The following is a 15,039-nucleotide window of genomic DNA, read 5'->3' on the forward strand; positions in this document are numbered from 1 at the left end:
TTTTCTAATTTTATAATAATTGGAATCAAAATGAAAATAGGAGTAACATGCTACATTTAAACCTTAAATTTTAGCTTTTTAAAACAAAGTGCTGATTGAAATAAATCTTTCAGAAAGACATGATAGGCATATTTAAAAATTCTCTATTTGGATAGTGACTTCAAATTAGTTTGAGCTTATTATATGAAGGAAATCTCTTTCTCCTTCATGAGGTGTTTAGTGAAAGAAGAAAAATTAAAGCACTAGATTATCCTAAAGTAGAATGCTGTTACTACTGATATTTTAAAACTTATCATATGCTTCAGGCAAATAAATTTAATTAAAGAAACCAAGTGCCTTCATAGATGAAGTTGCATTATTCATGCTTTTACAATGATCCTTTGAATCTAGAGAAAATAAATGAAAAGTGACAGCATAACAACCAAGGGATAGAAGAACACAGATTTAGTATTGTGATGCCAAAGTGATTTCTTTAAACAAATTTACAGTTCAGTGCAATTGCCAGTAAGTTCAGTAAATAAAACCAGTTGTTTCATTCTAACAGCATTTTTGATTATTAAAAATTATGAGTCTGGTTGTTTCAGGTAGGGGGAGAAATCCTTTAGTGCTATTTGAAAGAAAAAAAAATGAATGCACTTCAACTGCTGTAACATAGTTAAAGATTCTTCTAATCCTTCATACAAAAAAAAAAAAAGTTCCCCAAAAAAGTCTCCTTGGCCTTTGAACTAAGAATACTTTTTTTTTTAAAACATCACTTTCTTTGTATGAGATAAAAGAAAGAAAAAAACGTTGCAGGGTTTTAAATCTTTCTCAATTTTAGTCTAGTGTTTTCCTCTTATTTTTGGAATTCTGCTCCATACAGAGCACAACTGTTTATAATTTACCCTCAATAAAATGAAAATTCAATACTCAAGTGGACATAATACATGCATAGAAGCTTTAGCCTAGGTAGGTCTGAAATGAACATAACTATAGCATATTCGAGCCAGCAGAAAATTTAGAGTCTATAATCCAATAGCACAATACGTGATGAAAACAAGGAGGTGAGTTTCCTAACTTCTGACCAGGGGCTCATCCTACCCTATTAGAATGCATGAGTAATTGGTTGTGTTTTATGGAACATACAAAATTTCTGATCAAACCATAATATTCTCTGTTAATTAGCAAACTTTTCATAAGGCTCCATTTATTTCCTCCAGTGAGAGTATTGGTGACTAAAAGTGAGTTTTTACATCTCTCTAGTTGGCAAACTTTTTCTGTAAATTGCTAGATAATAAATATTTTAGGCTTTGTGGGCCAGATGGCTTGTCACAACTCCTCAACTCTGCAAAAGCAGCCAGCGACAATACATAAACGAATGTGCATGGCTGTGTTCCAACAAAATTTTATTTACAAAAACAGGCGATGCAAGATCGATCTCTCTCACAGCCTGTAGTTAGATGACCTGAGGTTTAGAATAATGGTAACTGTGTATATTTATGATTTTTTGCTAAGCCTTATGGTAAATGTCTACCCTCTCTCCCATCTACTCATAGAGGATAAAGTTCTTAAGTGTAGGGGTTCTGATTCATTTATTTTTATATGGTCAAGAATATTGGCAGAGCGAATTTTATCTATCAAATATGACAGTTCTCCTGACCAAATGGAAACAGCACAGTGAATGAGAAAATTTCCAAAAGCAAGTTCAGCCAGTTCCTGGTTTCAAGAAATACTCACCAAAAAACGAGTTTATTATCAAATAAGTTTGTAGAATATTGCATGATATAAACCTCACTTGATTGTTATAAGATGTATTAACATATTAAAAGCCATGATAAATACTTGATAGAAAGAAATCAGTTGTTTCCCAAACTTTGTTGAGAAACGGTGAGTTTAAATTGTTACCATCTGGAATAGCACGTTTTTTCTTTCTTGATTTTTATGTCTCCATTCACTATTATTTATAACAATGAGTACTAGGCTCTCTGCTACCCACTAGGCATACCGTCTTAATACTTACTAAAGTTTATTCAGTAAACACTTGTAAAAGTAAACGAAATGTCTTTTTAAACATAGAATAGAGCAGTTTTTTAGAGCAGGTTTTGGTAAACAACAAAAAGTAGAGCAGAAAGTAGAGTTTCCATACTTGCCCTGCCCCCCAGCAATTTCTGCAGCCTCCTCTACTATCAACATCCCTCATCAGAGTGATACATTTGTTAGAACTGATAAACCCCACTGGCAGGTCAATATCACACAAAATCCATAGTTTGCATTAGGGTTCACTGTCAGTGTTTACATTCTGTGGGTTTTGACAAATGTATGATGACAGATATCTACCATTATAGTATCACACAGAGTAGTTTCATTGCCCTAAAAATCCTTTATGCTCTGCTTATTCACCCCCTACCTTCCTCTTAGTCCCTAGAAATGACTGGTCTTTTTGCTATTTCCATAGTTTTGTTCTTTTCAGAATGTCATATAGTTGGAATTACGTAGTGTGTAGTCTTTTTGGATTGACTTTTTTTTTCACTACGTAATGTGTATTTAAGCTTCCTCCATGTCTTTTCATGGCTTGAAATCTCATTTCTTTTTAGCACTGAATAATATTCCATTGTTTGGATATACCACAGTTTGTTTATTCATTCACCTATGGAAGGACATCTTGGTTCCTTCCAGGTTTTGGCAGTTATAAATAAAGCTCCTATAAACATCCATGTGCAGGTTTTTGTGTGGACGTAAGTTTTCAGCTCGTTTAGGTAAATACCAAAGAGTGTAATTGTTGGATCATATAGTAAGAGTATGTTTAGTTTTATAAGAAATTGCCATGTGTCTTCCAACGTGGCTGTACCATTTGCATTCCTACCAGCAATGAATGAGAGCTCCTTTTCCTCCACATCTTCACCAGCATTTGGTGTTATCATGTAATATCTTTTAGTCTGATTTCTTGAAAAAGCTAAAAAGTCAGAAAATCTATTTCCTTTATTTTCATTTGTATCGTGTTTGAAAAACACACTCATAGGTGATTTCAAAAGACTGTCTCGAGGTACTGGAATAATATCTCTGAATAGACTAGCATTTCATGACCCACTTCTTCCCTCAATTGAAGATGTCCACAATCTAAGATGCTGGTGTTTGGGGCTGAGTCCCTGCTTATTCTATGTCTTCTATGTCCACTAAACAGCAAGGGTTTTGTGATACACGTGTTTGAGAGAGACACCCAAACATACTTGGTCAAGTGAACAAATAAGCCAGTGATTACAGAATTCTGGTGATTAAAAAATTAGCAATGGGATAGAATTCTTACAGTGTTAAGTAAGAAGAAAAGTAAATTATTTTTTAACTATTCACCTTGGCTGTATACTAATTTAGTTTTAGGTGCTGAAGATGAACAGGATTTGACTAAGTCAAGATTCTGTGATTGGAGTATTAGTGCGTAGGCTTCTAACCAAATTCTCCATCCAAAACACTTAATCTGCATATTATAAGACCGACTTAATTTCATTCTCAATCTTATGATCATAGGTGTCAGGGAAAATAATTACTACTTACATGGAACCCGCTGTCAATATTATATTAAAAAGCTAGCAACATGTGAAATGAATATAGCAACCCCTTAACATTACTGAGATGTACGTAACTCAGATACCTTCTTTCTGTCTTTTGCCAAACGTGACTCCAACCAGGCATTAGAAATACTTTGCAACTTGCTGAACTCATCCATGGAGAGTTAGAAAAATTTTGAGTACTTTTTTTCTGAATTGTATCTGGAAGATTTTAGTTTTATAAGAAACTAAAAGTCATTTTGTAATGATTTTTGTTTACTTCCTATATCATCCCACTAAATAAGTTTGCAGGAAGAGAGTAGAGCAGCATTAAGATCCAGCATTAAGGAGTGCATATTGCTTCTTAATAAGGAAGGCACTACAAGAGCATGGGATACCTTTCAGGTTCACACCCTCAGTTTCCCCAGTAGTTGCCATGCCTCTTTGGTTGTCGGAGAGAGACTAAGTTTAACAATGGTTTCTGGATTCAGATTGGAAGAGAGGTGAGGCTGATGAATGCAGAAGTATGTTTAGAATGCGCAACTCTTGATCTAGAAGTTGAAAAGTAGAACATAACCTTATGTACTGACTCTTTTAAAAAAAAATCTACTTAGGTATTATGGTTACTGCTGATTTTTAGACCAGGACCTTTAAAGTATTTCCTAGAGATACTTTGAAGCAATTTCCTAGAAATTGCTCCAAAGAGAAAAGAAGGAATGAAAGAATTAGGGTCTAGGACTAAGAGGCAAGATACTGAGACATAGGGTACTAATCAAACCAATCCATGTGTAGAAGCTTTTACAGATGGGGAATGTCAGGAAATTATGACAGTCATAGAGCATGAATTATGGAGGATGTTGAGAATCATGAGAAGTTAGAATTTGATGAGTGAGAAACATGACTATAAAAATAAAGTAACATGAAGAACATCTTAGGCAAATGCCATGGAAGAGATGTAGCTTTTTGTTTTGATCATTATTTCAACCCACAAATCAATTTTTAAAATTTATTTTGTCAGACATATAATTATTTAATTCTTAGTATTTTCAGTTTGATGATTAATTTTCTCATTTGAATATGACTTGTGTTTCTCATTATATTATGTAGAAAGCGTAATATAATGAAAGCTCAGAGATAAGAACGATTAGATAGAAAATACCTTTAAAATTAGACATTGAAAATTTTTAATTAAGAATAACATATTTCACAGTTCAAAGTGGAAAGAAAACCATTTGAGAGAGGAAAATTAAAGGTTCCAGTTTGAAAAGTCAAGTGCATTTTTGCATCTTTTTTTTATGAACCAAGAGGTTGCTAAATGTCTCAGAAATAAATGAGCAAACACTAATGTCACACTTTTAAGGTGCGGTGAGACATGTGAGAATTGGGAGGTGTCAGCAGTACTAGTGCTGAGAGTGGTGATCAGTGTGAGCAGAAAAGTAATAAATTATTCATTATCAGCCTAGTTAGGGGTTGTTTTGCATGGCTGTTGCAAAGAGTTATCCAAAGTGTGGTTGTGCCCATAGTAATGAAAATGTAAAGGTTTTTAGCTCACTTGTGCAAGGAGCTTATTGCATATTTCCTACAACTTCACAAAGGTTCTTTTGACCATTTTATTGATAATTACTGATTAAATGTGCGATCCACTGATAGGTTGGCAAGGGAAAAAGCACAGTCTCTTTGTTAAGCTCATTTGCCCAGATAAATCCTACCCTAAGAATATGAGGGTCACATTACAATTCAGCATCACTGTGGCTGACTTAAGGCCACTTGGTGACTCAGAGGTTCCAACACCATTAGATTCCCTGTCGGATGTATTTCTTCCTTCTGAGGAGTATGTACAAAAAACATAAAAATCTCTTCTTCCCACATGAAATTACTGGGAAATTGAACTAGTCCTCTCTTTATATAAAGAGTAACACATAAGACACTGGTTTTCTTGCAGTTTCTCCTGCAGCATCTATAGAATCTCATTTGGATCATGGACTTTTTGGATAGTATTAAAAAAGCCATTATTCTCTCCCTAGGAGTATGCACAGATAAGCAGATATAAAAAAAAAAATCATTCATAAAATTTCCAGAGGTATGAGAGACTCGCCTAGTTGGTCCACAGAACCCAATTCGATAAAGTCTTCTACAGCATGGCTCAGAGTGAGTCACTCTGAGCCCTCTGGATGCTGCCACCTAAGGTCACTGTAGTGAACGCTGTTTGTGCTTTGTCCAGATCCCCTATCTCTAATTTATTTCTCTGTGCCCTTTCATATCCAGTACTCCTCCTCCTGCTTGCTCTTTCTTGTAGAATTGTCCTCAGCTACCAGAGCCACTTCACCCACTGTTACAGAGAGTTGGAAGTACCTGGGTGAAATTTTTGCCAATGACTAGAGCACAGGCTAATTAATACCAGCTTACTCTCCTCAGGTTGGAACACATTCTAAAGTGTAACTTACACTCAGACATACCTTAAGGGAGAAATCAAGCTAAAGCCACCTTCAGTTGACTTTACATGAACTCATACCCTCCATGGCTTCTTCCCCTTTCCTGTTATGCTTTTCTTACTCCCTTACCAGTTTTCTCAGGGATCTTTTGCTTAATAAGTCACTTGGTATACAGAACATTCTCCCAGGGTCTGCTTTTCACTGAAAACTAACCGTAACTATATAACTTAATTATATAAACCTGGAAACATTTGATAAAGAATAAGGATGTTATTATTATGCTACAAAGGGGTATGAATAGCAATGGTCCAAGACAGATTAAGACACATGTTCATCCTAGGGCTACAGTGGCTCTCTCAAAGACAACACTTCAGAAATCCTAGCTCTTTTAAGATATGGCATATTGCTGTTACACTCGTCGAAGCCTGCTTAACATTTTGCTCTTTTTAATATATCACCAATATAAGTTAGTTAACAGTTTTTTTTTCAAAACTGCCCCTCCCCAACCCCTACTGTATGACTCCTTTCTTCTCCCTTCATCCTACCCCTTTCTCCCACACTGGGTTATAGCTTTAAGTCTGCCTTTCGTCTGGGAAACATCTTTGCTTTAGTATGTTCTAGGATTTAGCAACAACCCCAAATTTCTTCTCACGTATTCTTCCAGAGAGCTAAAAAGCACAGATGTAAAATGAGTTCTAGTAATAGCCCATAGCATCCCATATTTCCCAAAGGAATGTAGGCAAAGTAACCTTTATAAGTGGCCATTAGTTACATGTGATTTTGTGTCTGTTTCGCCTTAGTTTTGAGTAAACTTTTACTTTGCAGACTAAATTTAAGGAACATGTAATAGTAAGATTCAACCCAGATTCTGATATTTGTGATTTTAAAAATTATTTACAGAATTTATTTTTAGCTATTAAAATACTATCCTAGTAGACAGCATATATTCTGCTTGTTTTTTGTTATATTCTAGAAGTGTAATTTATGAGTTTTCTATATGATTGGTGAAACAAAAGGCCTTTCATTGAAAATAATTCAGTATTGCAGTTGTGTTTTTCTAGATGAAAAGTTCTTGTCTCAATTATTGTTTCTTTTGCAAATTCTGTTACGATGTTCTTAACATGTTTTACAAATATGAATGATGTGAACAATTAATGGTATCTTAGCTCTTGGTCTGAATGGACCTAATTCAGTTTTAGAATCATGCAGTTGGTTTCATTATGGCAAAGTGCACTTGAATTGGTTATAAGCACAATGATATTTAACCCAGTCGGTGTAAATCATTTCTCAGAGGTTACAGTGATTGAAATTTAGATTTCCACAGCAAATAGAACTTAGCTTTCATCAAAATCAGCATCATGATACAGTTTTAAAGTAGACATAATACAGTTTTTAAGCTTTAAGGTTGTAATTCATTTGCCTTAAGTAATGTTTTTATTATATGTTGATGAAGATTCTGTTTGATATCAAACAAGCACTGAAATGAAGTGTTGTTGTGTAGATTAGAATCTCATAATCAGGTGCAGCGACTTACTATATTCTTTTCTCAGCCCAAAGTAAATATCATTTTGATTTTACCCATTACAGAAAAATGTTTAACTTAATTTTTGTTAGTGGATTGGGCATCTTTCCAAAACAAAGATACAGATAAACTGAGGAGTAGAGAATATAAAATAAAATGAACTGAGTATGCAAAATGATTAGGTCTTTGTCTATGAGTCAGTTAGGCATGGAATATTGGCAGGTTTTTTTTGAACTTCAATGTAATGTTATAGTTTGGCATAATAAAGCAATTAACTAAAATATTAAATATTGATGATAAAAGTGCATGTTTGGTACTAGAAAACTTTAAGCACATCAATTGTTTTTTAAATAATTCTCTTAAGACTTCATAGTATTTGCACAAGGTTAACTCTGTACAATCTTGTTCCTAAAGTGGTTATAAAAAGAAAGTAAGTATTTTATTTTATTTGCTTCTGTCAAAGCAAAAGGCCTCCTGGAAAATAGGATACTTAATTCTTTAGGAAATTACTAGTGTGTTAAATTAGCAAAGAGTATTTTTTCTAATCATTATTATTGTCATTATCCCAGGTACGGGTCACAATTTTCTGAGTTGTTTATATACAAAAACAAATATAGTGTTATTTTTCCATAATTAGATGTGGCCAATATTTGTGTGCATGACTAAAACATTGTTGTATAAAAGTTGAAAGAGATGTGTTTCTTTCAGAATGCTGATTTCAAGTCACAGGATCAGCATTAGAGAAAGAAGATGAGCAGAAATGAAAATATTGTCATGCATTTTTCCTGTTTTTCCAAATCATCAGTCAAAAAATAGAAAAACAGGATCATGTGTTTATGGTCAATTAACATTTTTTTTTTACATTTAAGGGAGATATGTAAAGAATACTGACAGAATTATTGAGAAGATGCATGTGAATTACATAGTTTGCTGGCTTTAAAAAGTTTGAAAGTTTATCTTTGTTTTGCACATATAGAGTGGGTCCTTCTTTCAGACGAGCCTTGCTAATCATTTTGTTAAAATTTGAACTTCATCATATCACAAAGCCTCATTCAGCAGACTCACTCTTGTCCCATTCCTTTTTTGTTGTTGTTATCGTTGTTGTGAGTCAGCCGTAGATAATGACAATTTAAGAGCCAAACCGTAAAATAAGGATTAAGAGAAGTCATGCTTCTTAGTCGTCACATCAACACTGTTTCGACAGTCGCTTATTTGACTCCATCCCATGTTCACTTGCGCTTTCTCACTTCTCTTGTTCTGACCAGCTGTGGAAGGTAGTTTATCTGCTAATTATATGAGTTACGTAAGTTATATTTTCACAGCTTCCTGTATTTCAAAATTTAAGTTTATTATGTCACAATATGGAATTTAAGATCTCAACCCCATCATTGATGGTACACTTGTCAGTCTAATTTGTATAGCTCCTTTGAACTATAAGTTGGTATTATACATACACTGTTCCTTTTTAATATCAGGTCTGAAGCCTGTAACAGTGAAAAACATCTTGATTTTTCTAATTTACATTTGATTGCTCAGTCCTGTCTCCATTGCATGACTCTAACCTTTTTGATCAACTAAGATAGAATTAACATTGGAACTCCTTGCATGTATTTCGGGCTTACTGAAAAATACCAGCAAGAAACCTGCCACCTTCCCTTAGATGCAGATGCCCTTTTGTGGGCACAGCATCCACTGATGAGTTCATTTTCTTTTAATTAAACATAATTTAAAAATGGAAAGTAAAGCTCTGTTAATGGTGATAAAGCATTATGTAGTTTATGTATAATTGTTTTTTTTGTGGTCACAGGCTTTTTCTCTTATAAAATGTTAATTACATCAGCTGAGCATATTAATGGATATTATCAAACACACCTGTTCTATTTTAATGCTTAACATGATGAATTTGAAATAATTTATAGTAGATTGGAGTAACCCTCCATTTGAGGGAGAGTATTTTTTTTCCAGAAATTATAAATTGCCTTCATGAAATAGAAGGGTTCAGTTGGACATTGCTTTAGATGACACAGGTACATAACAGTAGACGAAAGACTAAAACTTAGAAGAAATTTCATATTGGTTTTGCAAGTTGCTTCTCCTTAGCTTTGCTTAGAGGACAAGGTGTAGTGCTCTGAGGGATATTTTCACTCTAAAAGCATTTCTGTCCTAGAACTTTAGAGCTAAATAAGCTCTCAGTGTTCATTTTATATGGCAAATTCTTTGTCATTCTTTAAAATTGATTGGGATGCTTTACTTTCCGTACTGTCTTTATCACCACCCAGGACCAAGTGCTCCCTTTTCTGCAGTTTCTTGGCATATCATATAAGCTTCATCATTATTCTCTCAGTACCTGTATTTATGCATCGTATTTGTATTTATATCACCAATTTTAAGGACAGAGACTGTCATAAAGTAGTTGCTTAACAAATGTCTGATGAATACATATATGAATTAATGAAGAAATCTTGAAATAAATTGCTAGTGATATTAGTGGTGATACTTTGATATAAGTTGTATGTTTGTGAAATTCAGCTTCTAATATCTTCTTGGGTGATCTTTTAAGATTTTATATCCTTTGGATGTAATCACCAAAAGATAATTTTCACAGATCATTCTATTTAATTACAGAATATATTGTAATCACTTGGACCACGATACATAAATCCCATCCTGGATTTAATAGGGAATTTGTATGTATAATTCTTCATGAAAGAGCCTATGAAAAGAATTATTTTAGATTGCATGTTTTAATAAAACTTACTTTAATTAGACTCATAGTTATGAATTGGAATTTATTCTTTAAAAGAGTATAATAAAAATTTAGCCTAAATTATTTTTTTATTTTCTATAATATGTTATTTTAATTTTATCCTATGTTTATTAACTCTGAGTAAAAATTGGTATGCAACAAACTCAGCAATTATCTAATGTTGGCTTTAAACTAGGTATTGACTCTGGAAATTGGAGTGAGCTGAAAAAATGTAGGAGAAAGAAGCAACACAATGTAAAGTCTGTCCTATATTTCTTTATGTTAAGAGAGATTTTCCTAAACAACTCTAGTAATTCTATCCTTCATAAAAACTTTTCTTTCATCCTTATTCCTTTAGATTAAAAATACCAGCTCCACTCCTTTCGTTTATGATAGAATTACCTTCAGTTTTTAATGAACTGTAAATCTTTTGGGGATGGTCCAGAAAGCTATAAGATTAACTCAAGATTATTTCTAGTCTTTGACTCCACAAGTGCTCATTGAGTGCTTACTGTATGCTCTGCATTGTACTAATAAATGGGAACATGCCAGTGAGGGGATTTTTGAGGACAAAAAATCTTCATTTTAGTGTAAAACATAGATATGTAAACACATAATTGCATGATAATATAGAAAGCAAAATTCTAGGGATATGAGTTCAAGACTGTGGTAGAAAAAGAGTAAGTTTCTGTCTGGAAAGGGGAAAGGCTTTTTTCTAAGTACATGAAATTTTAGTTGGGTGTTAAGAAATATGAGTAGGGATAAAGAAAGTGGGGGCTATAGAAGAAGGAAGAATATTTGTCACATAGGAAATAACATGGAGGCATGAAGAAGCTTGATATGTTTGGTATAAGAAATGTAGTTCAGCTTGTGTGAGTAGAGGATGTGAAGATGGGAAGCATTTGGAGGTGATACGGATAAGATGGGCTAGTGACATATGGTGAAAAAGCCTTGTTTTGAGGATGTTTGGCCTCATTTTGTGATTAGTGAGCACTCAGTGGAAGAGTTTAATTAGCTCATCCAGACTAGAGGAGACAGAGACTTGGACTAATGAAGGAGTTGTGGGGACAGGGAAGAGGGCATGGATTTGAGTTGTTTAGAGAGTATAATACATAGGGCTTTCAGATCAAATTGGATTTTGAGAGCAAGGGGAGAAACCTAGGTTTCTGGCTTGCTGATAGTGAAGAAAGAGAACAGAGAAAGGGGTGGAGGATGGCAAAGAGGATAGAATAACGATTTAGTACTGAAAATGATGTGCTGAGGTGCCAAGAAACCATCTAGTTAGAGTCAGGAGGAAATAATGTGAAAGATAACACTTTAAAGAGAGATTGTTTGCAAGTTTGGTGAAATGATCCAAAAATACATCAAAAAGGAAGTGAAATTTTAAATTGCTCTTGAAAAGAAATAAAAAAAAAGGGGGGGGACTGCGGGGTGGCTCAGTTGGTTTAGCATCCGACTTTGGCTCAGGTCATGATCTCACGGTTTGTGGGTTCGAGCCCCGCGTCAGGCTCTGTGCTGACAGCCTGGAGCCTGCTTTGGATTCTGTCTCCCTCTCTTTCTGCTCCTCCCCTGCTCACCCTCTGTCTCTGTCACTCTGTCTCTCTCTCAAAAATAAACATTAAAAAATTTTTAAAAAATAAAATGCTCTTGAAAATAGTATAGTTTTTAATTGGTTGAAATACTAAGAAAAAAGGAAAATATTTTAGGTCCTATGAATTTTATGAAGAAAGGTGGAAGAACTAGAAATTACAAAAGCATATATGGGTGATGGTAAGTATTAAGAAAGCCTACAAAATTCTCTAGGGATCAGTGGGAGGAAAGCCTTGAAAGGTAGATTGGCATACAAGGGGTTAGGTTATGAATTTCTTTCTAAGCATTTTAGAAGTTTTAAAAAATGTACTGTAGAGGTTTTAATTTTTTATATTTTGAAAGTTTAAGGAGTAACATGATCAGAACTCCACTTTAGGTCACTAATGGTAGTAATATGAGCATAGGCAGAAAAGGAAGACAAAATTAAAGTTAGGGAGCTTGAGGTAATGAAGGATTCAAATAAAATGGGGATAGTACAATTGCAGATGAAGAGAGGCATAAAGGGTATTGGAAAGGCAAAGTCAGCATTACTTAACAAATGATTTAGATTTGAGAAATAATGAATAAATAAGGGGTTGAAAATCTGAAGGTCTGAGATGTCAGAACCATTGATGGACATGGGAAGTCGTTGACTGGGGAGTAAAAATTAGGATTCATCTTTTATATGCACATTCTTTGCAGGTATCCTATGTGCCTGTCACTGTACTAGGTTTAGTATATAGAAATAAAATAAATGATGAAAAGAAAATATATGGAAAAAGGTTTTGTATTCTAGTGAGGGTAATAGAAATGTAAAGAACATCAGAACAAAGTATGATAAAGGCTACAATAGTGGTATGAACACTGTGCTTCTGGAGCTCATTTAGGGAGATGCTGGGTTTGTGATTTTAGTGGACATCTAGGCAGAAAGTTATAGCTTGGAACTGGAAAGAGAAGTTATACCCAGGAGAAAGGGTGAGGATGCATTTAAGGTCTTATTTTACTTGACCATCCTGACATTTTTGGCATTGCCAATAAAACCCTTTTTTAGAACCTTAGAATTATTCCTTATCATTTTTTATTCCTGTCTAAACTCCTGTGAAACCCAATAAATCTTCAACTTTCTGTTATCTTTGGTCTCAGTAATCTCACAAATATCCATGGGTTTACTACTACTTGTATGTTCATGATTCCAAACTTCTATCTCAGGTTTAGGATTATCTTTTGAGTTCTACGTGCATAAAACAACTGTTCCCAGATATCATTACTTGCAAGTCCTAGGTGTATTCCAGATTCAACACACCTCAAAATTTACTCTGTATCTTTCTCCTTGAACCAGTCCCTCTTATAGCATTCTGGTACCTGCAGCTGGTACTAATCATCAGCTCAGTTGTCCAAGTTATAAAAATCATCCTTGGTCATTTTAGCTCATTACTTATATCCAACATTTGTCAGGTGCTGCAGCGTCAAAGTCCTGAGTAGCTCTTTATCAGTTCTCTCTTTTTCATACTCTCTTTTTCATACTCTCTTTTTCATTGTTGTCGTTATTTATTGCCAGGATTCTGCAGTGGGCTTCCACATGGTCCTGTCATCTCCAGTTTGACTTCCCTCCCAATCTGTGAGCCATACTTTGGTGGTTATGAACTACTGTGCCTGGTACTGTTCCACGTGCTTTATATGTACTTAGTCGTTTCAAATCTAAGTGATTATGTATTCCTCTCTCTTTGGTGCAGCATATGGAAATTGGAGTGGAAATGTTTTTCAGGGTCACATAACCAGAAGGTGGGGGGGTTGATTAAAAACCAGATACTCTGAATAGAGGTACTATGCCCTTATTCACTCACACTAGGTTATATACTCTGACTTTATACCGCTTTTATATTATAAGCTGCTTTGACCTTTGAACTATGAAAACAGCAAACTTAAAACTAGTGATTTAGATCTATTAATTTCAGTATTATTTTCACTTTAATCTTTTTGATAAAATTCTTATACTTTATTTATTTTATTTATTTTTTTATTTTGAGAAAGACCACATGAGCAGGGGAGGGGCAGAGAGAGAGAATGAATCCCAAACAGGCTCCACGCTGCCAGCACAGAGCCAGAGGTGGGGATCAAACTCATGAAATTGCAAGATCATGACCTGAGCCAAAACCAAGAGTCAGGCACTTAACCAACTGAGCCACCCAGGCACCCCTTATACTTTATTTAAATATAAATATAGGTGAGTTTCATGTCAGTCTTATTTTAAAACTTTTCAAAACTCACCATTTCTCTACTTTTCTCTCCTTCTTTGACTGGGCCTAGACAAGCATTCATTTGTGCTCCACCCTTTTAATTCTTGTGAATGTGATGTTCATAAGAAATTAATTTTGTTTACCAGGGGAGTAACATGTTCACACAGCAGGTGTGGCATCATTTTGAAATATGTTCTGCTATACAGAGCTGAAGTGAATTGGCATGTAGCTTAAGTCTTGTTTTGTTTCTTAAAGTGATATCTTGGAGTCATCTGTTGGGTTAATGCACCAGATGCAGTAAAATCCTCATACCTAAAGAGTCTACGTAGATATTCTTCATCACATGATGGTATATGGTAAAAGCCTCATATGCTGTAGATATTTAATTTGACCTGGTTACCAGCCTGACTTGGTGTACTTTTCCGAAAAGAAGACCCAAGCGAGAATGTCTTCATATTCCTAGTGATATTGGTTGGATGTAGTTTTAATTCCTATGTAAATCTTTACAGATAGCAGACAGACACTAAAATAACCCTAAGAAATATTAAACATGCCTCAAACTGTTTGGCTATCATGTTGTCAAAATTATCTTACAACCTCTCATTGTCAAATAACTTAACGTTAACTTCTCTTTCTGATATATTGCTGCTAAAATGACAGTACTGGTACATGGAGAAAAATAATTAATGAGTTGATAAAACTTTTGTCTTTTTTTCCATTATGCATTTCTTCCTTTCATCCTTCTGTTCTCTCAACAAATATTTACTGAGCACCAATTACATTCCAGGAACTATGTTATGTACTTGATATTTATTGCCAAAAAGCCATAGAAGTCCCATTCTATCATTCTTAGAATAAAGCCATTCATATCATTCTTGGAATAAAATTTTTATAGCTACAGGTGGCCTGGGAATCAGAGCAGAATGAAGATAAAAAGATATATAGGTTACAAAAGGGAAAAGAAGTGTGCCAAGAATGGGTAATGAGCATAAATATTATGTAATTAGCAATT

This window comes from Panthera onca, chromosome A2 (assembly GCF_046562875.1).
Source record: "Panthera onca isolate mPanOnc1 chromosome A2, mPanOnc1 haplotype 2, whole genome shotgun sequence".
NCBI lineage: Eukaryota > Metazoa > Chordata > Mammalia > Carnivora > Felidae > Panthera > Panthera onca.